This window comes from Coregonus clupeaformis, chromosome 36, assembly GCF_020615455.1.
Source record: "Coregonus clupeaformis isolate EN_2021a chromosome 36, ASM2061545v1, whole genome shotgun sequence".
Taxonomy (NCBI): Eukaryota; Metazoa; Chordata; class Actinopteri; order Salmoniformes; family Salmonidae; genus Coregonus; species Coregonus clupeaformis.
The window spans coordinates 23,046,187-23,073,491 of record NC_059227.1 but is presented as its reverse complement, the minus strand read 5'-3'; the positions used below and the strand labels follow the sequence as shown (position 1 = coordinate 23,073,491).

Genomic DNA, 27,305 nt, shown 5'->3' with positions numbered 1-27,305 from the left:
AAAAAATAACAAGTGACCCTCCGCTATATGCAAAATAATAATTAAAACAAAGTGGATAGCAGAGAACATGTCTACCGTTTACCCTCATGTTCTGGACAGACCAGAGCCTTAAATATGCAGTTTTAGAAACTGTTCTTCGTCCTGTAAGCATTACATGGCAATGCAGGAATTTTGATAATGCAGAGGTCTGTGGGCCAGAAGGTTGTGGGTTTGCAGACCACCATGGACAAGAGTAGGGGTGGAAAGATATAATTTATAGGAAAATCATAGATTCATTCAATCATTGTATTCACAGGTTCATCTTATGATATTTGTCCAATGCCAAATCAGTCAGTCTTGTTTGCAACGAAACTGTCCCTGTTTGCAAATAATTAAATCTGAGACTTCATTGGGAATCTGAGAATGGTACTTTAAAAAGTTAGGCCTACCTTTCCACCCCAGACAGAGTAGGCCTACCGATGCAGAAAAATGTAAGCTTTAACTGCTGGCTACTCTTACATTTTAGTCATTTAGCAGACACTCTTATCCAGAGCGACTTACAGGAGCAATTAGGGTTAAGTGCCTTACTCAAGGGCACATCGACAGATTTTATTTAATTTTTTTACCTAGTCTGCTTGGGGATTAGAACCAGCGGCCTTTCGGTTACTGGCACAACGCTCTTAACAACTAAGCTACCTTCCGTGGCTTAACCCAATGAGACAAGGTCACAAGTGTTTCCCTAAAAGATGTCTGGGTTTAATAAACATCTTCTATTGTACAGAAAGTGAATATCTTAATCAATTGATAGTGACAGAATTAGATTACTTCCCAAGCAACGTCAATTGTTTTGTCTCCTCGGCTATAGAAGGTTGTAGCTCAGCCTCAATGTCAAAGAAACTAAACAATGATATCCCCATATGCATCGGAGTCACGTCTTTCCCAGGTATTTTAGCTTGATTCTAGCATAAAGCATCACTGAACAAAGCGCTGTTACAGATCACTTCATAAAGGCTAATCAGATCCGATTTATTTTCTTCTAAATCTTAAGCTAACAAGGGGTAGGCCTGTGCTTTTTCCCATTTTCATTAATAAAAAGTAGGCCTATGGCATGCCCTCTCATACCCCCTCAATTCGAGTCTTGGTTTTAATTTAACTTAGCCTACCTCCTTGTCAATGAAGGGCTGTTATTTAAAGAGGTGGGTGGAGGAATTGGCCGACAAATCTATGGATATAGCAGCCTATAGCCTAATTTCGTCTGTCAAACAGGTAGGCCTACCTCTTATTTCTTATGCCCTCTTGTTGTTAGTAAAGTGTAATTTAAATTATGCCTACTCGAATTTGTCTACTTTCAGCACAATGAGCTGTCCATTTCCGATTGATTGTGCCTTGGCTGCTGCTTCAAGTTTCAGCACCACAATGTACATGTAAGTTACTCGATTCTGGCTTATTGTGAGGTCAATAACTCTAATAAATAGGCCTACATCATGGGCAAGAAACATATTGTTTTTAATAAAATAAATTATAGTTGTAGCAAGCTATCAAAGTTGACTCCAGTCCTCCTTTTCTTCGAGCTCTCCTTCTCAAACTGAACAGAACATCAACAATTATTTTCGGAAGAAGCCTTTGAGTCTCTTCCTGAACGGCCACTGTAGCCCTACACAGCACAGCCATTGGTTAGCCAGCGCACAAAAAAGGTTTTGATCAGCAAGAGCAGGGCTCAGGGTTGGAATATCCATTGCAGTGTGTAATGCAGCCTAGTTTTATTTACACCATCCCAGCAGCTACAGTATCTTAAAAATGTAACTTTGCTCTGTGCTTCTCCGAGCATGCACTTCATAGACATTTAGCCTATAGGCTATGGATCATTTCATTGACACCATACTAAATAGCCTATAGGCTCATTTTATATTGCTCTCCCAGCTGAGAATCAGGATGAGGGGCGGAATCGGGAACACATCGATATATAGCCTAACCTTTTACTGTGGTCCTCTGTAGCTCAATTGGTAGAGCATGGCGCTTGTAACGCCAGGGTAGTGGGTTCGATCCCTGGGACCCCCCATACGTAAAAATGTATGCACACATGACTAAGTCGCTTTGGATAAAAGCGTCTGCTAAATGGCATATTATTATTACTGCAGTGGGCTAAATCAGGGTCACACAGGGTGTTTATTGGTAGTCTTAAACAAATCTACTTTGAAACAAAAGTATACACCTCACACACATGGTTATCGGCTTAAAAAAGAAGACACCTGTACCATGTCAGATATAGAGTTTAAATGTATTCAATTTTTGTATCCCAATATTACACTTTATTTACATCACAAAAGACTGAAAAATAACAAAACTATTTCACATGTAAACACCAGATTTTTGGCAGGTTTTTGAAGTAATGTTTATTTATTATAAAATACTGAGAAATATTGACATTTCATCAATTACAAATTACATGACCCTCCCCTGGACTAGATTTAAAAAATACTAAACCCTCCCCCATTTTCCTTCAGGTACCCATCATGTAAATTTCAATCCATCCCATAGGTCCTTGGACTAAGGACTAATGTTAGGCTCCTGTAATGTCACTAACGGTGAAACGGGGGTGAAAATAATATCATCCTCTCTATTATTCTATATCATCTTTGCAGAACAACTTTAGTTTAATGTTTTTGCCTATTGAATATAATGGCATAAGAGACAATAACTGAACTCTTAAACATACAAACACCTGTCATATACAGTAGTTGTTTGCTGCTCCAAATGATCATGATGGTGATTCTACAGTACCACAGTATTGGATTGCTTTCTTTTATATAGCAGAGATCTTTATTCAAGATCACTACTACCACTACGATTTACTCAGCAGTCCGTACAGACCAATTTTCCCTTTTGTATTGTTTATTTGGGTTCTTTTTTGGGTTCTTTCTTTTTTGTCTTGATAAAACAAATGTTTTACCTTTACTTAGCCAGATAGGTTATTGGGGACACATCCTCCTGTCTCTTAGCTATTTAAAATACAATATACCTCTGAGGATATATTGAGGTGGCAATGGATCAGCAACAAGAGGATAAACAAAGATGGCTACACTTATAGATGAGGTGGTGGGTTACTTCCCTCCCCCCTGGGCCCAATTACTTCTGTTCATCGCCTGGAGATTCTGTTTCCTTCATAGAATGCATGAGGTCAGCAGTTTTAATCTGGAAACAGTCTGTGCGTATCCTCTTTTTGGCTATGAACAAATAAGGTCTGATAGACCTATTTTCTTTTCAGTACATATATTGTACTCTCAATTATATTTACTAAATTGTTAAATCGGATTATGACTTGAAAATCATTGGCACATAGGCCAACACTGATTATTTATTTTTTATGAAAAATAAATGTCCTAATTTTTTTATTCTAGTGTGCAAAGAGAACACACATATTGTAATAATGATGTTTCATTACTATTTTTTTTTTTTAAGAGATTGCACTTCTCATGGTATTTTCAAATATTATAAATGGTAACATAAAAAATATACTATTGTTTTCCATTGGGAAAAAAAGAAGAAAGAATTCGAACAGAGAATTGGGCCTATATGATTTCAAGACTTATACTTGACTGATAACTAGTAAGGTACAGTAGGCCCCTCTAGCACAAACTGCTACATGCCACAAATAATCTAAATAATTTAAACATGTAATATCTTCAACGTTTTTCTCATCATTTTTTCTGCAAAATAGTACTGTTTGCCATTCAGCAGAAGCTTGAGAAATGTATGTAGCACTCTTTTTGTGCCGGAGTCGACACAATATATTTGTATGCATGCAGACTTAGCTACCTGTTGAGGCCCCTGGACATCATTGTGGGTCAGATGTAAGAAACACGTTCAGGTCGGTTGAAGCCCAACGGAATGAAGTGTAGTGCAACTGGGGCCCTGCGGCGATCCATATATTGCTGGTCTAGAGCTGGAAAACAACAAATACATTCTAAAATGTGTTGCAGTCCTATGTTTTTTTATTGTGACAGACTGTTGTCTTCTTCCATTATTGATTATCGCTACAGGGGATTCCTTTTATTTATTTTTTAAATCAAATTTGAGAGGAATGTTAAAGGCCAATGGGAGCCTATTTCTCATGCCCATAATATCACACAAATATTTTTTTATTGATTTAGAAATTAATTATAGAAAAATATATTCTTAATAGGCTTATGTTCAAATGTTTGGGGGAAATAAAAACAAAAATGCTTATCTACGTTGTTAATATCAGAGGTTTGGACACCTGACCTCAGGTGGGTTGACTCCACGTCTCAGGCAAATATTGTTTCTGCTTTAGTGAACACTGCAGCAAATAATAGGCTACTGCAGTCATTGTGTAGAGAATCATTGTACCATATAAACCGCTGTGAAATATATGTTACATAGCCTAAGACAAAATATTATATTTTCAGCTGTTTGAAGCTTGTGTACAAAACCGAAAGTAAAAGACACAAAAATGAAACTTAAGGGAAAGCATAGAAATAGTGAACATAGAACAGATATACCACGTGTTAGACTTGCGTTCAATGAGAATGACATCTATAACTCGTATTTCTATGTGAATTTGGTCCGGTCCCCCAAAAAGTTAGCCTACATATTGCAGCTTTAAGCAAGTTAGGCGTTTTTGTATGGGGGGCAATGAGTGACAAATTTAGTCAAGGTAAAAATTAATTGCTATTTTGATGTGAGGCTTATTTGATCTACTAGAAGTTTCATAATTCTTAGGTTGTTATGAATGAGTGTGCTGGCTGGCTGGTGTACTGATATAAGTGTGATGGATGCATTAGACATCCCGGGAACTTTGAGAAAAAACACTTTAAATTGGAATTGTCCTTGTTGACATTTGAGTCTATGCATACTCATGGGGCTAGCATAGGATCTCACTCTCCATTGAATACAGGCCGTGGTTGACGTCAACACCCCTCATGGAATATTCAAAAAAACTATTTGAATAATGAGATTTAGGCCCCATCCACAAATCCAAAGAGTGGACTAACCGGGAGCTTGACAGCCCGCCGTTCTGCGCTGCGGACAACGAATCCCATTCTAAGAGCGGGGACACAAGCATCTCGTCATTATATCCAGTATCTCTGACTGTACAGTCGTGGTCAAAAGTTTTGAGAATGACACATATTAATTTTCACAAAGTCTGCTGCCTCAGTTTTTATGATGGCAATTTGCATATACTCCAGAATGTTATGAAGAGTGATCAGATGAATTTCAATAAATTGCAAAGTCCCTCTTTGCCATGAAAATGAACTTAATCTCCAAAAATATTTCCACTGCATTTCAGCCCTGCCACAAAAGGACCAGCTGACATCATGTCAGTGATTCTCTCGTTAACACAGGTGAGAGTGTTGATGAGGACAAGGCTGGAGAGCACTCTGTCATGCTGATTGAGTTAGAATAACAGACTGGAAGCATTAAAAGGATGGTGGTGCACCTAAATCAACCATTTATCGGATCATCAAGAACTTCAAGGAGAGAGGTTCAATTGTTGTGAAGAAGGCTTCAGGGCGCCCAAGAAGGTCCAGCAAGCGCCAGGACCGTCTCCTAAAGTTGATTCAGCTGCGGGATCAGGGCACCACCAGTGCAGAGCTTGCTCAGGAATGGCAGCAGGCAGGTGTGAGTGCATCTGCACGCACAGTGAGGCGAATACTTTTGGAGGATAAAGGGAGGATAAAAGATAAAGTAATTTTCTCTGATGAATCCCCTTTCCGATTGTTTGGGGCATCCAGAAAAAAGCTTGTCCGGAGAAGACAAGGTGAGTGCTACCATCGGTCCTGTGTCATGCCAACAGTAAAGCATCCTGAGACCATTCATGTGTGGGGTTGCTTCTCAGCCAAGGGAGTGGGCTCACTCACAATTGTGCCTAAGAACACAGCCATGAATAAAGAATGGTACCAACACATCCTCCGAGAGCAACTTCTCCCAACCATCCAAGAAAAGTTTGGTGACGAACAATGCCTTTTCCAGCATGATGGAGCACCTTGCCGTAAGGCAAAAGTGATAACTAAGTGGCTCGGGGAACAAAACATCGACATTTTGGGTCCATGGCCAGGAAACTCCCCAGACCTTAATCCCATTGAGAACTTGTGGTCAATCCTCAAGAGGCAGGTGGACAAACAAAAACCCACAAATTCTGACAAACTCCAAGCATTGATTATGTAAGAATGGGCTGCCATCAGTCAGGATGTGGCCCATAAGTTAATTGACAGCATGCCAGGGCGGATTGCAGAGGTCTTGAAAAAGAAGGGTCAACACTGCAAATATTGACTCTTTGCATAAACATTTACATTTTAGTCATTTAGCAGACGCTCTTATCCAGAGCGACTTACAGGAGCATAACTTAATGTAATTGTCAATAAAAGCCTTTGACACTTATGGAATGCTTGTAATTATACTTCAGTATACCATAGTAACATCTGACAAAAATATCTAAAAACACTGAAGCAGCAAACTTTGTGAAGACCAATACTTGTCATTCTCAAAACTTTTGACCACGACTGTACAGACAGAGAGCCTTTCCAAGATGTAGCCAAGTTTATGCAGTTCCATCCACAGACAAGTGAGAGGCGCTGTAGTGCTCCGTAGAATGTAAAAGGGGAGGAGCGGTATCGGAGAGTAAAGTAGCCACACGGTCTGTCTGTATGATTGTGTGACCAGGCATGCGCTCGCATCTGAGAACCAACCGACGCTGAGCAGCGAGCGGATGGAGAAGCGTTCTGTGGCATCTGCCAACTCCCGACCACTCCGCTTACTATTGGCATCGGAGAGACGGTAGCCTAGACAGATACAGCGGACACCTGACAGGCAGCAACAGAAGGCCTAAAGCTACAGACAACATAATACATTTAGCTGTAAAAAGCAACAACAGTCTTTGCTGGATAAAGACAGCATTCACACATAAAGACGAACGCGGGTGCTGAAGCTCAGCTGCGACTAGGGAGGTAAGGAGAAACTGCGTGTCAGCACACGAGAAACTACTTTATGCATTTTTTATGTGCTCCGTGTCAGCCTAAGTTTACGCTTTATGCGAGGACCTCTCATTATGATTATCCCGTGCTTTGCCTGAATGTGTGTCAGAAGCAGGAGTCAGGTTCATCTGTGTCACCCCTTGCCGAGCACCATAATAACCAAATGGGGTGTGCGGCTCTCATGTTGTGCGCAAGCGCCTCTGCTAGGTGAAGAGAAAGAAATATTCGCGCTAGGTTTATAGTGTCCGTGTAAAGCTTATCAGTCTAATGATCCAATACAATCGTTAAAATAATAGTTTCTAATTTCTTAAGTACATTTTTTTTTCTGATACACTCTTTAAATTGAATAATAGAACACTGTTTTTAGATGTTTCAATGTCCACATTTTCTACCCTATCAAATTTAGATTTATTGGTTTGAAATAGTGGCTGGGAAAACGGGATCATTTCTAAATCTGTACTTCAAGTGGACGCTACCATTTCAGAGCGGGGGGAGATTAGCCTTGCATACGCTATACAATAAAGTGGTAAATTAATGTTTGCATAGCCACAGGGAATGGGTTTGGGTAAAGCCCCATCTGAGACAGCAATTTTACAGTCCATTATTATAACCTATTACAGATCTAGACATTAGCCTCTACACCAGGGATCATCAACTAGATTCAGCCGCAGGCCGATTTTATAAATATATTTTTTAATGTTTTATTTATTTTTCTTGAGCGGCTGGTCAGGGGGCCAGAACATAATTACAAATAATTTGTAGACTGCAAATTGACCGCAAGAGGCCCAAACACAGATAGAATCATTTCAAATCATGCTTCCATTTTGTATACATTCACATATCTCTCTATTATGCGTGGGAATACTTTGGAACAGATTTCCAAAATTAAAATCACTTGGAGCTAATATAGCCTATATATTTAAATCAATTATTATTTCAAGAAAGGGATAATTCATCCATGAATATATTCAAACAGCACCTAAATGCTGCTTTGCAGGAGTGGTCCAGAGACGTTTGCGTAAAGTCCTTGCTTCACTCGTCTCACAAGCCGTTGGATAGGCCTATAGGCCTACAGTATAATGCCAATAGGCTATAGTCTAATTTACTTTCACTTGCCCACTGTAACCTACTGTTAGCCTACAGTCGTTAGGAGGATGGTTGCCATAAGGGGGAAATACTGTTGGTAAACCACCATCGTTAGTAAAGTTCTCCATGACTTAAAGATAAACAAATACATTTGCCACTGCCCAAGTGTTTATTAAGATACAATATGGTGGGTATTAAGGTACGATGCGGAGCGGGACACTTCCATGGCCAACATTACATTGATAAAGCTAGCAGGTAGTGTGAATCAAGCCTGGGATTAAGGACTTTGGTAGCAGGCATCTGTAGTCGATGAGGAGAGACGATGCGTTTGTCTCAGAGCTGGGCTCATTTAACAGGGGCTTCTCACCACAGCTTTATACGGGCATGATTGGCACTGCATGTTTACCATTACTAGTCATTGTAGAGGGATAAGGCTGTGGTGGCGGCAAAGTAAGGGAGGCTGCGAGCATGTGCATGTGTTTGTGAAAGAGTGTGTGTACATACGAGCGTTTGTGTGCCTGTGTTCGCATATGTGTTGTTATTGGAGTCGTACAAGGATGCTACAGTAAGAGCACAATTGAGTGTGTATTTGCCTCTGCAGTGATAAACATGCAGACCATGCATCACCATCAGGGAATTATTAAAGTGAGCAGTGGGGAATGCTTAGTTTAGATGTATGATCTCTCAGGCAGAGAGCTCAGCTCTGTGTTAGTTAGCTCTGTCTGTGGCAGAGCTGGGCTGGGTGAACTTCTGTAGGAACTCGGAGGAAGCATAGGCAGGCAGGCAATCAATGTGTATGTTTATGCAGTTTGTTACACTCTAATACACTTGGGGCCTATTGCAAAAAGCAACTGCCAGCCTAACACAAGGTAATCTTTTGTTAAACCATCAATACTCGCTAAAATCACCCGCACAGATGATTTCAATTGCAACCATCATTGGCCACCAATTTACCCCTCCCTAGAGCGAATGTCAAGGTTATCTTTTAGTCCCGATTGCTGCCAAAATTTTTTGACTATTTCGCCCTTTGGTGGGTATTATGAACAAATTAACCCTACTTTTTGAACAGACTAAGGGCAATTTTATCTATTTGACAATCATTTCCATACAACTGAAATAAAGTATTTCCTTATTTACCTCGTCAAATCTACTGGGGTAATTTACACTACATGTTGTATGAATGGAAAACTCATGTTGATGCAGCCTCTTCCAATTTATGTAATCCATTCATTACAATTTGTCTTTAAAGAGTATAGTCATTTCTTATCAAGACTGGGGGGAAGTATCCCTGCACTGTCCATATTTGAAATGTGTAACTTAATCAAGTCAATCTTGAGTTATATAATCTTTATCAAATGAAAATGTAGTATAATAAAGTAATGTCAAATGGCACACATTATTTTGCCATTTAAGATGAAACGTTTGAACGAAGTGTAGGCCTATTACTCTTATATTCGTAAGTATTTTACATTAATCAGCCTTACGGTTTACGACGCTTTCATTGGGGACGGGAATACAGCAGTCTGGTGGCAACGTAAGATCAGCTAAATCACTTGTTTATTATTGTGGGTTTTTCGATAAAGTTTACATGCTTTTCAAGAAGAATGATTTCCCTAATAATCATCTTTACATGGACACATCAGAAATCAGGCCACCTACTGGGATAAATGCAGAAAATCGGCAATCAAAATAAACATTCTACCACAGTGACCAGGGAAGCCTATTTGATTCTGAGTTCGGATTGATCTCTACGATGCACACTTTGTTTTTTCGAACACACACTGCTGGTGCTAGCACATGCACAAGTCAAATGCACTGCTGGAACTCTGATTTAAGATTGGTCAGAAATCAAGTTCAAATATGACCTTACGCCGATTTTAAGATGAGCAGAGTAAGGTGTTCACATGACTAATGCCATACTCGGCCTACTGCCATAATCAGTTGCATGTAAACATAGTCATTGGTTATAAACATTGATTTAGATTTTGAAATAGCAGGACTAGAAGAATCCCTTCCCATGACAGTGTCCTGAATCCTGATCCCGCTGTCTTTTTTATTTGAATCCTTTTGTCTTTGCCCTGCGGCGGTGAGAAGAATACACACTGCTGTTTTAGGACTGTGTAGTCCAGTAGCCATGCCAGGCTTAGGCTGTATGGTCTAACAAACCAAGAGGATGCTAATGCTGTAACTACACAGATAAACAAGTTGGGGAAGCTCTGAGGCTTTATATGGCTGCCAGTGCTTAAAGGAGAGAGTACGGACGGGTGTTAGAGCAACGGGCTACAATCTTTCTCTCTTTGGAAAAAAAATGGATGAATTTTAGAATGTTTTTATCCCCAGATCTTTCGCATTCATCCCTTATCTTCCTCATTCAGCTCTGGTGATATATGTGGATCAGTATGCAGAATATTTAGGTAGGGATGGAGGCTATTGCAAAAGGATAATATACTTGCTAATGTAGATGGGGTGAACGGCCACGAGCTAGCTGCACGGTTTCCCAAGCCTCTTTAGAGACCAGTGAACTATGAAAGGCTGTCTCTTGTCTTCTCCTACACAGGAGCGCCGGGGGTTGTGGCTGTGGTATCATAGCACTAAAAGCCTGCGGTTTGACTGACTAGAATGGTCTCATAGCGACACACAACTCTGAACGCCCAACAACCATACAGACTGAGTCAGAAGTACTCGCTCTGCTGCAAGGATGCAGCCCATGCTGTTTTTTGCCTGGGCAAAAAGTGGCAAACCTCCTTTAACATAAAGAAAAAGGCAGCACTTATGTGGATGTCAGTGCCTCGATCTCTAGGAAGGCTTAGTTTATTAGGATCCCCATTTGCTACGTGGACATGCAGCAGCTACTCTTCCTGGGGTCCACATAAAACATACAAATACATGACCAAGAACAGAATATTACATTAAATTCAAAATAAATAAGAGTTATATATTGGAAAGACACCAAGAGAACAAAAATACTATTTACACACTTCATATTCTTATATATAGTACAGTTAAATTAGTTATTTAGAAAGAGGAAAGGCAGGATGTTTTTTAAAGCAAAACTTGCTTTTTGCCTGGGTAGCTTCTGGTGGCAGAACATTCCACAATGATATGGCTCGATACATAACTGAGCGATGCATTAAATCTGTCTTTGGTTTGGGTAGAAAAACCCATAGTGGCGTGTCTGGTGGGGTAGGTATGTCTATTTGAAGTGTATGCAAATAGATGATACAAGTGGTTAGGCATTTTCAACACACAGATGTTTCTTAAAAAGACTAGAAGAGAAGTAGTCAATTTCTCCTCAACCATGAAAGACCATGTTAGTAGTTCTGTGTGTGCAGTTAAGGGCAAGGCGTGGTGCTTTGTTTTGAATCGGCTGCAGGTTTGCTAGATCTTTCTTTGCTACACCATATTACCGAACAGTAATCACAATGGGACAAGATCGACGCTTGAACAACTAGTACAGTTGATCTTTGTGTCAAAAACGCATAACATTATTTTAAAGATGTAGATTTCTACCAGCATTTTTTATATTCTGTATATTGTTTTGATAATATAGGCTACAAACAATATAGGCTAATGCCACTGTACTAAGCTCATACATTTAGATTTTTTTAGGTATTTTGGGGGGATATTCAAGTGACAATTCAGGATTCGTTAGGCTACATAACATGGTAATGCAAAATGGGTAAAGAGGGTTTGCTTTCATGTGCAGCAAAATCGAGCCCATCAATTTCCAATGATATGAAGTGACAGAGGAAATATTCTGTATTTATTAAACATAAAAAAAAGCTAACCACATTTTGACCTTTTTACCTTTAAAGCATATTAATATATTCAGTCGGAAGCTGATGGCCTTGAATGGATTTAGCCTATTTTCTGTATTCTATGATTTATATGACAGGAACAATGCAATGGATGCTAAGCGAAACAGCTTATTTCTATCCATACCGGCTCTAGCCAGCCTCTACACATTTTGAAGCTTTGCCTTGGTGTGTGCCATTGTTGAAAAGGCATTGTCACTGTGGGCTATTTCATATAGCTATCATGGGTTGTGTGGGATCCCCTCCAGAAACTAGCACCAATGCTACCCTTCCCATCAATATGCTGCGGTTTCATTAGCCTCTGAGTTAACAGGCTGGCACCCTGGGGGCCAGGGCCAAAGGCTACACTGATTAGACTATCAACCAATTCCAAACCAACCCCTGGCTCCTTCCCCCTAGCCTCTTCACATGTATATAGATTTGAAAGGATGTGATTGGTGTTATCTAAGCAAAATGGCAAACATTCCATGTAGAGACCATCAGAGGGCAAGGTGAAGCTTCATGCTATTATTGCTAATTCCAATCCAAACCTTTCTATTCAGTTATATCCACAAATAGTATGACAACGATAGTCAGAGGAGTTAGCTAAAGCGCATAGGCCAACAGATCTGGGACCAGGCTAATCAAAACCTTTCAGACCTCCATTAGGAGCCTAGGGACATGGGGCTAGGGGGTGAGGAACTAAGGGTTTGGTTTGGAACTGGGCCTGTATAAGCAGTCCCCTCCAGTCCCCTGCAGGTGTAAGCGGTGGGCAGCTTAAACCTGTTAGCTTCACATGATGACACAGCAGACTAGCTTCACACAGGAGGGAGAGCTGGGGGCCTGGGACACTGCCTCGTGGACATGGAAAATCTGAAATCTACCGTTACGTTGTGGCTCCTCCTGGCAAACCTTGGTTTATGTATAAAGAGTTGCGTTAAGGCACGGACACACCGGTAGCGTTTACCGGCCGAGAATACTTAGCACCTCTGAACAGAGTGCCGGCTGTCATTTGCAAACCGAGTGCAAATGGATTCTACATGTCGAAACGGGCGAAAAAGTCAGCAGTCAGACGCCTACTGGCAGGTGGTTCCTATAACACACAGCGCCGAACCAACGGCAGACGAATGGCAGACCGTAACTCGTGTGATGTGTTTTCTCCTTTTAAAGCCACAGTCTGAAAGATTCCCACAGTGATTTTAAAACTAATGAATTTTACTTACTTTTTAGGAGATTTTGTACAACTGTCTTACCTTATTGTAGAAATCAAGAAATTGGCATGTAAAAATGTTATGGGATGTATTGGCTCCATTGTAAAAAATAATGGTGGTGGCTCACTCCTTTGAGGGTATATCAGAGTGTGGCTTTCAGCTGTCTTGCTGTGTTGATTACTGTTAGCCTGTGACTTTGACAGTGCTGCTCCCCTGGTATCTATCTCATTTATAGAACACACCTTCTCTTTAATAAGGTGTGTTTTATTAGGTTGTCACTGCTTCGGAATAAACATTGTCCATAATAAAATATTAAAATCTATTCCTGTGTAATGTGTGCTCTATGGGTTTTAAGAGAGCGGAAAAGATGTCAGACGTTGTTTGAGAGTCGAAAGAGGAGAGGGAGAGAATGCTGGCTGGCCCTTAGGAGGGGTGTGGCAGTATTATGTAATAATTGATCTAAAATTGAATAATTGAATCTGTGGAAGAGGGAATGGAGAGAGGCCTAGCAAATCAATCCTGAGGTGGAATGTCATTCTCATACCAGCCTCCTCTCCTTCCTGCAGGCAGACTTGACCTGATATTACCCCGGTCGCCACCATCACACATCCTTACCAGTCCCCGGAACAAGTCACTGAAACTCATTTCAATTCAAATTCGCACTCCCCAGACTCATTAATCATCCCTACATGAATAAACAGTACTTGAGGCTAGTGTTCTGATGACTAGACAGTACTTGAGGCTAGTGTTCTGATGACTAGACAGTACTTGAAGCTAGTGTTCTGATGACTAGACAGTACTTGAGGCAGTCCAATTTGACTGTGATTTCCTTTAGTAGAAGAACAGTTGATTGGTTCACACATATAGATCTGGGACCAGGCTAATGCAGTCATTTGGCTAATCAAAACCTTTCAGACCTCCATTAGGAGCCTAGGGGCGTAGGGCTAGGGGGTGAGGAACTAAGGGTTTGGTTTGGAACTGGGCCTGTATAAGCAGTCCCCTCCAGTCCCCTGCAGGTGTAAGCGGTGGGCAGCTTAAACCTGTATCAACTATAAATGTTGATATTAGTTGGCAGGGGTCTTTTACTTCAACATTGTTGTTCTGATGTATTTCCAATACCTTTTTCATCCTTTTTCTGCTAGATGTTTTCCAAGCCCCCTTTTTCCATGTGTTTGACCAGAAGTCAAAGCCTTTGCTTATTCCAATTTTTTTTTGATGGAAAATGGTTGAAACATCTATACTGTATATGCCTTAACTTTTAAAAATATATAGACTTCCATTTGACACCAAATTTGATGTGCTCCCATGAATTTCACGTTAGTGCTCATGGGGCTTTTGTACATAGAAATGACAGTCTTCCATGAAACTACAAACTCTATAGGTAAATGAATTCGTAACTAGTTTACAGCTAATGGAAGTATACATAAAATTGACTTGCAGCAATACCTCATTTCCATACCCATGCGTAGGAGTTGAAAGGTGGCTCTTGAGTTAAAACAGGATAAATAAATCATGGGTCCATGGGTGGTGTGTGATCTGAATCGCTAATACTATGTGTTTGCATCACGTTTGTATTGTAGACTATGTACTTTAGCAATGGATTAAAATGGTATATCAATTGGCCGTAGTGGATGCATGCGTTTTTCATTTGTGATTTATGTGCACCTGCTAATGCTGGGTAGGCAACATCCACTATTTAATGAACAATGACCATGTTCATGAATTTTTCTGTCTAATTAATGTATACAACATCTGGCAATGTATACAGATGGACAATGTTAGGAAAAAGTATTTATACTGAACAAAAATATGAATGCAACATGCAACAATTTCAAAGATTTTACTGAGTTACAGTTCATGTGAGGAAATCAGTCAATTGAAATAAATTCATTAGGCCCTAATCTATGGATTTCACGACTGGGAATACAGATATGCATCTGTTGGTCACAGATGCCTTTAAAAAAATTGGCCTCACAATGGGTCTCAGGATCTCGTCACGGTATTTCTGTGCATTCAAATTGCCTTCGATAAAATTGTTGTTGTCCGTAGCTTATGCCTGCCCATACCGTAACCCCACCGTCACTATCAGGCACTCTGTTTTCAACGTTGACATTGGCAAACCGCTTGCCCACACAACGCCAGTGTAGTTTTTACTGAATTGCGTGCTGGCTGCTCAGGTGAGTCCATAGTAGCTGTGTGTGTCATTGATACTACTTTCTCCGCTGTACTGTTCATAGTGTATGTTGCCACATTCATTTAAATCATGTAGCCGGAAGGATGCACAATTATGAATGTGAAAATGGAACACATTTTTTTTATTTTTTATTGGTGACATGAAGTTGCAGTTTCCAAACATGCCTTCAGAAAGTATTCATACCCCTTGACTTTTTCCAAATGTGTTGTTACAGCCTGAATTCAAAATGGATTTTACAAAAATTATGATCACACCCATCTACACACAATATCCCATAATCACAAAGTGTAAACATGTTTTCAGAAATGTTTTAACATTTATTGAAAATGAAATACAGAAATATCTCATTTACATACACTACCGGTCAAAAGTTTTAGAACACCTACACATTCAAGGGTTTTTCTTTATTTTTACTATTTTCTACATTGTAGAATAATAGTGAAGACATCAAAACTATGAAATAACACAAATGGAATCATGTAGTAATCAAAAAAGTGTTAAACAAATCAAAATATATTTTATATTTGAGATTCTTCAAATAGCCATCCTTTGCCTTGATGACAGCTTTGCACACTCTTGGCATTCTCTCAACCAGCTTCACCTGGAATGTTTTCCAACACTCTTGAAGGAGTTCCCACATATGCTGAGCACATGTTGGCTGCTTTTCCTTCACTCTGCCATCTGACTCATCCCAAACCATCTCAATTTGGTTGAGGTCGGGGGATTGTGGAGGCCAGGTCATCTGATGCAGCACTCCATCACTCTCCTTCTTGGTAAAATAGCCCTTACACAGCCTGGAGGTGTGTTGGGTCATTGTCCTGTTGAAAAACAATAGCTGAAAAAAATGTCATCTTTGTAAGCAACTCCAGTGGATATTTGGCCTTGTTTTTTCAGCTATTGTCCTGCTGAAAGTTGAATTTGTCTCCCGGTGTCTGTTGGAAAGCAGACTCAACCAGGTTTTCCTCTAGGATTTTGCCTGTGCTTAGCTCTATTCAGTTTCTTTTCATCCTAAAAAACTTCGTAGTCCTTGCCGATGACAAGCATACCCATAACTTGATGCACCCATCACCATGCTTGAAAATATGAAGAGTGGTACTCAGTGATGTGTTGTGTTGGATTTGCCCCAAATATAACGCTTTGTATTCAGGGCATAGTTAATTTCTTTGCAAAAAAAATTTCAGTTTTACTTTAGTGTCACGCCCTGACATAGAGTTGGCTAGTTGGTGAGTCAGGGTGTGAATATCTATGTGTGGGAATTTCTATGTGGACATTCTATGTCATTGTATTTCTATGTTGGCCGGGTGTGGTTCCCAATCAGAGGCAGCTGTCGATCGTTGTCTCTGATTGGGGATCATACTAAGGTAGCCATGTTGCCTACCTTAGTTGTGGGATCTGGTTTGTGTTCCTGTTTGGCTTGTTGTGTGTATAGCCCATAGGACTTCACATTTTCGTTGTTTTGTTATTTTGTCAAGTGTTTATTCGTATTAATAAATATGTACGCATATCATGCTGCACCTTGGTCTGACCCGTCTCTCAACGATTGTGACATTTAGTGACTTATTGGAAACAGGATGCATGTTTTGGAATATTTTTACTCTGTACATGCTTCCTTCTTTTCACTCTGTCATTTAGTTTAGTAGTGTTGTTGATCTATCCTCAGTTTTCTTCGATTACAGCCATTAAACTGTTTTAAAGTCACCATTGGCCTCATGGTGAAATCTCTGAGCGGTTTCCTTACTATTTAGCAACTGAGTTAGGAAGGACGCCTGTATCTTTGTAGTGACTAGGTGTATTGATACACCATCTGAAGTGTAATTAATAACTTCACCATGCTCAAAGGGACATTATCTCATTTTTTGTATTTTTTCCCCATCTACCAATAGGTTCCGCCCTTTGCGAAGCATTAGAAAACCTCCCTGGTCTTTGTGGTTGAATCTGTGTTTGAAATTCACTGCTCGACTGAAGGACCTTACAGATAATTGTATGTGTGGGGTATAGAGATGAGGTAGTCATTCCAAAATCATGATAAACACTATTGCACACAGAGAGAGTCCATTCAGCTTATTATGTGACTTATTAAGCAAATTCTTACTCCTGAACTTATTTATGCTTGCCATAACAAAGGGGTTGAATACTTATTGACTCAAGACATTTCAGCTTTTCATTTTGTATTAATTTGTAAAAATGTCTAAAAACATAATTCCACTTTGACATTATGGAGTATTGTATGTAGGCCAGTGACACAACAAAATGTGGAAAAAGTTTAGGGGTGTGAAATACTTCTGAATGGCACTAACACACGCACTCATGCACGAACGCAAACACACACACGGACATCACCAGGACATGGCTTTCGGGGCTTTAGCAACTATATGCACCGCTTAGTTCATAGTGCCATGGATGTCCGCCATATTAGCGGTTGCGACAAAGCGATTTCTGTTTTCTTCCTACAAATGTGGCTATTATGACCCCATTCCTGAAAGGTAAGACTCTCATGAATGTCGGTTTCCCTCTATAATGCACCCCAGCCGTGTAGGAGACGTTAGAAGGGACTGTGACAACCACAATTGAAAGCAATGCAGATCGTCTTTACACACACACACACACACACACACACACAATTGTTACTTGATGAGCTTCCCCGATGTTTTCCTGAACTTTCCAATACTTTTCTGATGCATTTCAGTCATTTAGGCTACTGCTGCAAATACGCATTTTTACACCTTTCCCATAGGCTATTCAAGTCATTTGACATATTTTCTTATTAGTCTTATGAACATAGAAACTTGGTGCAGTTTATGTGCTATAATGATTAAAAAGGCCATTAGGTCTACATCGTTTTTATAACAATATAGTTAAAACCACTTGGCTAAACAGGAAAAATAAGTGATTAGATATTGAAACATACTTGTTCATTGACTTACTGAAATTATTCACTTGTAATTGTACAGTCGTGGTCAAAAGTTTTGAGAATGATACAAATACTAATTTTCACAAAGTCTGCTGCCTCAGTTTTGATGATGGCAATTTGCATATACTCCAGAATGTCATGAAGAGTGATCAGATGAATTGCAATTAATTGCAAAGTCCCTCTTTGCCATGAAAATGAACTTAATCCCCCAAAAACATTTCCACTGCATTTCAGCCCCGCCACAAAAGGACCAGCTGCCATCATGTCAGTGATTCTCCCATTAACACAGGTGAGAGTGTTGACGAGGACAAGGCTGGAGATCACTCTGTCATGCTGATTGAGTTAGAATAACAGACTGGAAGCTTTAAAAGGATGGTGGTGCACCTAAATCAACCATTTATCGGATCATCAAGAACTTCAAGGAGAGAGGTTCAATTGTTGTGAAGAAGGCTTCAGGGCGCCCAAGAAGGTCCAGCAAGCGCCAGGACCGTCTCCTAAAGTTGATTCAGCTGCGGGATCAGGGCACCACCAGTGCAGAGCTTGCTCAGGAATGGCAGCAGGCAGGTGTGATAGCATCTGCACGCACAGTGAGGCAAATACTTTTTGAGGATGGCCATAGTGTCAAGAAGGGCAGCGAGGAAGCCACTTCTCTCCAGGAAAAACATCAGGGACAGACTGATATTCTGCAAAAGGTACAGGGATTGGACTGCTGAGGACTGGGGTAAAGTCATTTTCTCTGATGAATCCCCTTTCCGATTGTTTGGGGCATCCGGAAAACACCTTGTCCAGAGAAGACAAGGTGAGCGCTACCATCAGTCCTGTGTCATGCCAACAGTAAAGCATCCTGAGACCATTCCTGTGTGGGGTTGCTTCTCAGCCAAGGGAGTGGGCTCACTCACAATTTTCCCTAAGAACACAGCCATGAATAAAGAATGGTACCAACACATCCTCCGAGAGCAACTTCTCCCAACCATCCAAGAACAGTTTGGTGACGACCAATGCCTTTTCCAGCATGATGGAGCACCTTGCCATAAGGCAAAAGTGATAACTAAGTGGCTCGGGGAACAAAACATCGACATTTTGGGTCCATGGCCAGGAAACTCCCCAGACCTTAATCCCATTGAGAACTTGTGGTCGATCCTCAAGAGGCGGGTGGACAAACAAAACCCCACAAATTCAGACAAACTCCAAGCATTGATTATGCAAGAATGGGCTGCCATCAGTCAGGATGTGGCCCAGAAGTTAATTGACAGCATGCCAGGGCGGATTGCAGAGGTCTTGAAAAAGAAGGGTCAACACTGCAAATATTGAGTCTTTGCATAAACTTAATGTAATTGTCAATAAAAGCCTTTGACACTTATGGAATGCTTGTAATTATACTTCAGTATACCATAGTATCATCTGACAAAAATATCTCATAACACTGAAGCAGTGAACTTTGTGAAGACCAATACTTGTGTCATTCTCAAAACTTTTGACCACGACTGTACTTTTAGATTATTTTAAATATAATTGTAACAGTAGGCCTACCTATGCAATAGCCTCTTATTCCTTAGGGTTACTGACCACAATCCATTGATTTAATAATTGGAAGTGTTGATTATTTGGCCTTGGGGAAAGCACAGCGCATGGAAGAAAACAGCCACAGGAACGGGTGCCGGAGGTGCTGCAGATATATTTTAAATACATTTGCCAAATTATATAATTACTATCTGTATAGCAATAAATGAAATCATAAATATTACACCAGAGAGTATAATTTAGCCGCAAAATAGCTATGGATTGTGTTTTATCACTTCACCAGCGCGTTTAAGCCTACAGTCTGGAAGCAATTGGGCAGCACGCCGCAAATATCAAACAGCTGATTCAGTTTTGGCTATCAAAACAGCTGACAGCAGCTAAATGGCCGTTCGTAATATTTCAAAATACAATTGCAGGAAAAATAGTTTGTATGAGTCCGTGCCACTGTAAAGTTTGTGGCTATAATTTTCTCCATATTGTCCATATTATCTGTGGCTCCACTCTTTTCATTGGCCTATGCTATTGGTTGCGTTTAAGACAGGTTTGTTTTTATTGATCTCAGTAGGATATGTCAGTGTCAGAGTAGCCTGTCATTTGTGTGGTATTAGAAAATATTATTTTAATGTCTCCAGTCATGTAGAATTGCATAAAATTATTTTTTAAATCAGACCCACAAATACAATGATAAATGCATGCAATGCTTTATTATAGGTGATTTAAAAAAAATCCAACGCCCCCACCTCACCCCTCTAACCCTAACCCTAGTCCTAACCCACCCCCCAGTCAGCAGGGTTGAGCCTTGAATGTTCTAGAACCTCTGACACACACACTACAACTCAAGTGGAACAATAGTTACTTCACCAGCCTTCACAGGCCAACGTGTAGCATGATGTAGCGGACTTGAAAGGCGGGTAATTGTTGCTTGCATCTGAAGCCAAAGAAATGAACACCAGAAATCATATCTAGGAAATAGTCACCTCTATGGAAGCCTATTAAGGCTAGTGCGACTGCTAGGTTTGTGGTGTGCCGTATATTCAGTTCCGTGTATGTGTAACCCCTAGTCAAGTTCTTCAAAGGAAAACAGAAATACTGCAATCATAGAACTGACCCTGGTTTTAATAGAAGTAGTCTGATTATAGCCAAAGCTATCTCTTGTTGTTTCTCTGACGCCTGTAGGCCTTTGGTGTGTAATGCTATAGCCTTCTGGGTAAGAATCAAGATCAATTTATTTGCTTTTCCAGAAAAAGAAAGCGCTTACAATTCTGTGTCAGCTCTCAAACTGTTCCCTGTTTGAATTTGAGTGAGTAGGCCTAGGAACTTTTGTAGATTATTAACAGTTGAAACACTTAAATCAACCCCGGCAGCTTGTCTCAAATGGAGTCAGTGGTGCTGGCCAAGTTAGATTATTAATGGTGAGTCTCCATCTCTCAAACTCTAATTGGTCTCTGGTGATAGCGAACCATTCTGATTAAGAAATGCCATTAAAAATTGATGTATTATGCCTGCAGGTCTGTTTCTCAGTCAGATAGCTATTTTAATCAATTGATAATTACACACAATTTATTGCTTGAGTTCCTGTTGACAGCTTCACAATAATTGGTTACATGGCAAGTTTTGTGCTGTGCTGTTTGAATGACATCGAAGTGATATATTGTGCAAAATAAAGTTGGGAGGACGATATTACTTTTTACTCATTTATTTCATAGAGCAATGCATCATGGCTAGTTTTAGCATTTGTTAACTCAAAGATGAGTATGCTGTATATATTCTGTGTCTCAGTTAAACTTAGGCCTAAATCACATCCATTTGTCAATGATAGCCAGTCTATCCTAGTTTATATGTATCTGTAATATTCACCCACAATCTGTGAGTATGTTTTTGACTTTATTCATGTCATCCATGGGTGACTTTTCACACAGTGTGTCTTAACCATTAAGGAAATGCTAATGTATGCTCGGTGCGAGAGGAACCTCTATGTAAGTGGGCAATTCCATGTAAAAGGACCCATAAGTACCAGACGTGTAGAATGTCAATTTGAGTGTCAAATGAAAGCTAAGAGTCAATATAAAAATAATAATTTTAAAACAATATTTGTACATATATCATTTTTTCTGTTACCGTTTCCATCCTAAAAATGTGGAATAAGCAAAGGCTTTGATTTCTGGTCAAACAGATGGAAAAGGGGTCTTGGACAACATCTACCAGAAAGTCTTAAATGTTATTAGAAATATAACAAAAAAACACCAATAATGTTGAAGTAAAAACCCCTGCCAACTAATATCAACTTTCATATTTAGTTTTAGAGAAATGATTTGCCTTCTGTAAGTTTAATAAACATTGCCTTGTAATTCCATTACCAAAAACCCACGTATCTTTTTTGTTACAGGAGGGGGTCGCAGTTCCGCAGCGATCCACTAGGTGTCATCCTCCGACAACCTTAGGCACCTCCTCACTCACAGTCAGGACTAATCATCATCCTATTGGTGTCACCTGTGTCTATCGGTTCACCTGTGTATTTATGCCCTCACTTGCTCAGTTTTCTCTGCTAGTTTCTCTATGTCCAGCAGTACTAGTCAGTCTGATCGGAGACCTATGAACAGGTATTTGTTTCAGTCATAGGTAGTATTTCGTATTTTGGTTCACAGCCGGTTTTTGGAGACTTATTTGCTCCTCCATTTATCGTGATAAGTCAGTTATTTTGTATTTTGGCTTCGGGACCACCAGTAAATATCCTTGTTTCATCGTTACTGCCTACTGTATATCCTGCACCGCACCTGGGTCACACCTCACCCCAACCCTTAATATATAATAATATCTTACACTTTAAGATATTTTAAAATGTCTCTCCCTCATAAGGAGGGAGGATCATTCAAGTTCACAACAGGTGTAGACTACTGTGAAATGCTTACTTACGCAATTACAGAGATCATACGTTTCCTGTAGGTCTTGACCAGGTTTGCACACACTGCAGCAGGGATTTTGGCCCACTCCTCCATACAGACCTTCTCCAGATCCTTTAGGTTTCGGGGCTGTCGCTGGGCAATACAGACTTTCAGCTCCCTGCAAAGATGTTCTATTGGGTTCAGGTCTGGAGACTGGCTAGGCCACTCCAGGACCTTGAGATGCTTCTTACGGAGCCACTACTTAGTTGCCCTGGCTGTGTGTTTTGGGTCGTTGTCATGCTGGAAGACCCAGCCACGACCCATCGTCAATGCTCTTACTGAGGGAAGGAGGTTGTTGGCCAAGATCTCGCGATACATGGCCCCATCCATCCTCCCCCAATATGGTGCAGTCGTCCTGTCCCCTTTGCAGAAAAGCATCCCCAAAGAATGATGTTTCCACCTCCATGCTTCACGGTTGGGATGGTGTTCTTGGGGTTGTACTCATCCTTCTTCTTCCTTCAAACACGGCGAGTGGAGTTTAGACCAAAAAGCTATATTTTTGTCTCATTAGACCACATGACCTTCTCCCATTCCTCCTCTGGATCATCCAGATGATCATTGGCAAACTTCAGACGGGCCTGGACATGCGCTGGCTTGAGCAGGGGGACCTTGCGTGCGCTGCAGGATTTTGATCCATGACGGCGTAGTGTGTTACTAATGGTTTTCTTCGAGACTGTGGTCCCAGCTCTCTTCAGGTCATTGACCAGGTCCTGCCGTGTAGTTCTGGGCTGATCCCTCACCTTCCTCATGATCATTGATGCCCCACAAGGTGAGATCTTGCATGGAGCCCCAGACCGAGGGTGATTGACCGTCATCTTGAACTTCTTCCATTTTCTAATAATTGCGCCAACAGTTGTTGCCTTCTCACCAAGCTGCTTGCCTATTGTCCTGTAGCCCATCCCAGCCTTGTGCAGGTCTACAATTGTATCCCTGATGTCCTTACACAGCTCTCTGGTCTTGGCGATTGTGGAGAGGTTGGAGTCTGTTTGAGTGTGTGGACAGGTGTCTTTTATACAGGTAACGAGTTAATACAGGTAATATGTGGAGAACAGGAGGGCTTCTTAAAGAAAAACTAACAGGTCTGTGAGAGCCGGAATTCTTACTGGTTGGTAGGTGATCAAATACTTATGTCATGCAATAAAATGCAAATTAATTACTTAAAAATCATACAATGTGATTTTCTGGATTTTTGTTTTAGATTCCGTCTCTCACAGTTGAAGTAAATAAGTGTACCTATGATAAAAATTACAGACCTCTACATGCTTTGTAAGTAGGAAAACCTGCAAAATCGGCAGTGTATCAAATACTTGTTCTCCCCACTGTATGTGCAACTGCAGACAACATGGCAAAATATTAATAACATGAGTCTATTCACACTAGCGATCGAGCCACTGTTTTTACTATTCACTAAGGTAAAATGTGCAGCATTTTGAGAGGTATTTCAAATGTTGCACAATAATCATAATGGAAATCATACAGCCAGGGCTTTGAGGGGAAAAGAAACATGTATAAATGTTCTCCATTTCTTTCTCTAACAGTTGCATGAAAAAAAGGCCCCTTAGAGAAGAATTGGATTGTTTCTCTGGGTAATTTCTTCTTATTGTTTACTTGCCAGATCTCCAACATCAACACCTTTAGCTTGGCTGAACAACCACTAACCTCTCAAACACGGATGGAGACATGATAAGACAATCAATGAGTACAATGATGTCCTCGTATTTAGGTAAATGACCATTTAGGTAGTGGGATTGTTGGCGTTATTGAAGGCAAATATTAGGCGAAACTAAACATGCTTTAGGTTAAAGTATTAAAAATAGCATTTCTTTCTGTGATGCTGTTATTGTTGGGTTGGAGTGTATGCAATTGTTATTGAGCCATAGAGAAAAACCCTGGTTTCCAACCATTACCAGCCTCTGGTTACCATCTCCCAGTCTCTCTGGGATGGATGGCATCATGATATGAGATCATAAAATCATAGATCACGTTGTGGTGACTTCCAAACACTGCCACCATGGACCAGTCAAAAACGGCCTTGTTTACGAAACAACAAAGCGTTGTTTACGTTCGTTCCACAACAGAGACCTTTGAAGTGCCATCACCAATACAGAATGCTGGCTTTGTTTTCAGCTGATTAAAGACAAGCTTTCAGTTCAAAATGCAACATAAAAGACAGGTCATTCAGTTCTAAATGTAACATAAAAGACAGGTCGTTCAGTTCTAAATGCAACATAAAAGACTGGTCATTCAGCTCTACATGTAATATGAAAGACAGGTCATTTAGTTGTAAATGTAATATTGTTGGATGGTGTTTCTGTGTGTAACACCTCTGACCTGTATCGTTTGCTCCTTCTACTCCCTGGGATCATGTTAAAGTCCAGCCATGCTTCCAATCTGACCTTTACCTCTCTGTCTGGTCTAACATTGACCTCTAAACGTGTATACACACATTCACAGCGCATGCAGAGAGAGAGAGAGAGGGAGAAAGAGAGAAAATATCAACGAAGGCACTAGAACAGTCTGCAGCACCCGGCCTCACCCTACTAGAATCTGAAGTCAAATGTCTACTGTTTGCTGATGATCTGCTGCTTCTGTCACCAACCAAGGAGGGCCTACGGCAGCACCTACATCTTCTGCACAGATTCTGTCAGACCTGGGCCCTGGCAGTAAATGTCAGTAAGACAAAAATAATGGTTTTCCAAAAAAGGTCCAGTTGCCAGGACCACAAATACAAATTCCATCTAGACACCGTTGCCCTAGAGCACACAAAAAACTATACATACCTCGGCCTAAACATCAGCGCCATAGGTAACTTCCACAAAGCTGTGAACGATCTGAGAGACAAGGCAAGAAGGGCCTTCTATGCCATCAAAAGGAACATAAAATTCGACATACCAATAAGGATCTGGCTAAAAATACTTGATTCAGTTATAGAACCCATTGCCCTTTATGGTTGTGAGGTCTGGGGTCCGCTCACCAGCCAAGAATTCACAAAATGGGACAAACACCAAATTGAGACTCTGCATGCAGAATTCTGCAAAAATATCCTCTGTGTACAACAAAAAACACCAAATAATGCATGCAGAGCAGAATTAGGCCGATACCCGCTAATTATCAAAATCCAGAAAAGAGCCGTTAAATTCTATAACCACTTAAAAGGAAGCAATTCCCAAACCTTCCATAACAAAGCCATCACCTACAGAGAGATTAACTTAGAGAAGAGTCCTGGGGCTCTGTTCACAAACACAAACAGACCCCACAGAGCCCCAGGACAACAACAACAACACAATTAGACCCAACCAAATCATGAGAAATTACTTGACACATTGGAAAGAATTAACAAGAAAACTGAGCAAACTAGAATGCTATTTGGCCCTACACAGAGAGTACACAGTGGCAGAATACCTGACCACTGTGACTGACCCAAACTTAAGGAAAGCTTTGACTATGTACAGACTCAGAGAGCATAGCCTTGCTATTGAGAAAGGCCGCCGTAGGCAGACCTGGCTCTCGAGAAGACAGGCTATGTGCACACTGCCCACAAAATGAGGTGGAAACTGAGCTGCACTTCCTAAGCTCCTGCCAAATGTATGACCCTATTAGAGACACATATTTCCCTCAGATTACAGAGATCCACAAAGAATTTGAAAACAAACCCATTGAAGAACAAACACCATTGTAAATACAACCCATATTTATGTTTATTTATTTTCCCATTTGTACTTTAACTATTTGCACATTGTTACAACACTGTATATATACATAATATGACATTTGAAATGTCTTTATTCTTTTGGAACTTCTGAGTGTAATGTTTACTGTTAATATTTTATTGTTTATTTCACTTTTGTTTACTATCTACTTCACTTGCTTTGGCAATGTTAACATACGTTTCCCATGCCAATAAAGCCCTTAAATTGAATTGAGAGAGGAGGGGGGGAGAGGAGAGGCGAGGAGAGAGAGAATGCTTTATCAGTTAATATCTGTCAGGTTTAGCTGTAGTGTATCACACACCATGGTTGGGTTGTAATTTGTCTGCACTCAATAAAGATTACCACAAACAAACATGTTTTTGATTGAATTTTCCATACGGTCCAATTGGTTTGGTTTGTGAGTGAACTGATGTCTGATTTGAAGTAAAACCTGCTATTTTGGATAGATGATGGGGGCATGAGACTGATGCTAATTATCAGTATGAGTGTTTTTCCTTTTTCTCACCAATATGCTGTGGTGTTATTGTTTCTGCAGGTATCAAAAGATCTCATTTGTCTGTGATGAGAATCGCCATCCACCAGAGACCTAAGGTACGGTAAGATATCAAACGCTCATTATCTCATCTACCAATAAACAATTAATCATGCCTGGAGAAAAACCACCAATCATGAATATATACAGTATCTCACAAAAGTGAGTACACCCCTCACTTTTTTGTAAATATTTGAGTATATCTTTTCATGTGACAACACTGAAGAAATGACACGTTGCTACAATGTAAAGTAGTGAGTGTACAGCTTGTATAACAGTGTACATTTGCTGTCCCCTCAAAATAACACAACACACAGCCATTAATGTCTAAACCGCTGGCAACAAAAGTGATTACACCCCTAAGTGAAAATGTCCAAATTGGGCCCAAAGTGTCAATATTTTGTGTGGCTACCATCATTTTCCAGCACTGCCT

At 40.4% G+C, this 27,305-nt stretch overlaps 1 protein-coding gene across 2 annotated transcripts in view; it reads left to right on the top strand.

Moving 5' to 3' along the window:
* Positions 1-6,673: 6,673 nt before the first annotated feature.
* The window catches only part of LOC121552257 (kelch-like protein 29), a 357,810-nt gene continuing 337,178 nt past the window's right edge, over positions 6,674-27,305 (top strand). Inside the window, exons 1-2 of one of the 2 annotated variants that reach the window (XM_045211311.1) lie at positions 6,674-6,944; positions 26,876-26,931. The gene's annotated coding sequence lies outside the window, so the exon portion shown is untranslated. Of the gene's footprint in view, positions 6,945-26,875; positions 26,937-27,305 lie in introns of both variants that reach the window. The other variant, XM_045211312.1, reaches the window with a different exon arrangement.